The sequence below is a fragment of the Priapulus caudatus genome, unplaced genomic scaffold (genome assembly GCF_000485595.1).
Source record: "Priapulus caudatus unplaced genomic scaffold, Priapulus_caudatus-5.0.1 Scaffold1079, whole genome shotgun sequence".
Lineage (NCBI taxonomy): Eukaryota > Metazoa > Priapulida > Priapulimorpha > Priapulimorphida > Priapulidae > Priapulus > Priapulus caudatus.
In genome coordinates this window covers 96,296-97,331 of record NW_014578140.1, presented here as the reverse complement: position 1 = coordinate 97,331, position 1,036 = coordinate 96,296, and positions in this window count along the sequence as shown.

The following is a 1,036-nucleotide window of genomic DNA, read 5'->3' as shown; positions in this document are numbered from 1 at the left end:
GAACGGGAGAAAGAGAGAGAGAGAGAGAGAGAGAGAGAGAGAGAGAGAGAGGGAGAGAGAGCGAACGGGAGAAAGAGAGGCAGACAGACAGACAAGCGGAGAGATGCACAGAACAAGAAAAACAAGACGATTGTCGCGCAAACCCGCGAGCCGACGATATTTCACGGGAATGCACGCACGCACGCAGACGCACAAACATTAGCTAATGTGAATGTCAGGGGAGCGTTAAAACACGAGCGGCCACACGCCGCGCTACGGCTCCGTATTAGCGACCGTTCATTTTTAATGTCCCGCCGGGTACGGCCACTAATAAGTTTCGATAACAGCCGTTTCCCCTTCGCGAGACGTGTCGACGTGTGAGAAGTTGGCGCGGCGCTCTGCGCTGAGTAGAAAGCACACGGCCAGACTTTTTCGTCGTCGTCGTCGTCGTCGTCGTCGTCGTCATCGTCGTCGGCGGCGGCGGCGGTATCGTCGTTGTTGTCGTCGTTGTTGTCGTCGTTGTCGTCGACACGTCGTCGTTGTCGTCGTCGTCGTCGTCGTCGTCGTCGTCGTCGTCGTCGTCGTCGTCGTCGTCGTCGTCGTCGTCGTTGTCGGCGGCGGCGGCGGCGGCGGCGGTATCGTCGTTGTCGTTGTCGTTGTCGTTTCGTCGTCGTTGTCGTCGTCGTTATTGTTGTCGTTGTCGTCGTCGTCGTCATTGTCGGTGGTGGTGAGAATATCATACGGTATGAAATATGCAGGTTTCTCGTCTGATAGTGAGTCTACATTGCGGCAGCGACTATTCGTTCTCTTTTGCGCTTCTCTCTGTCTCTCTTTATTTCTTTCTCGTTATTTCTCTTTCTCTCTCTCTCTTTTACTTTCTCCCTCTATCTCTCTCTCTCTCTCTCTCTCTCTCTCTCTCTCTCTTTCTCTCTCTCTTACTCTCTCTCTCTCTCTCTCTCTCACATCACTCACACGCGCGCGCGCATGTACAGCGAACAGAGCAATAACCACGTATTTTGCGTACGCTTCTTCGCTCTCACTCTCTCTCTCTCTCTCT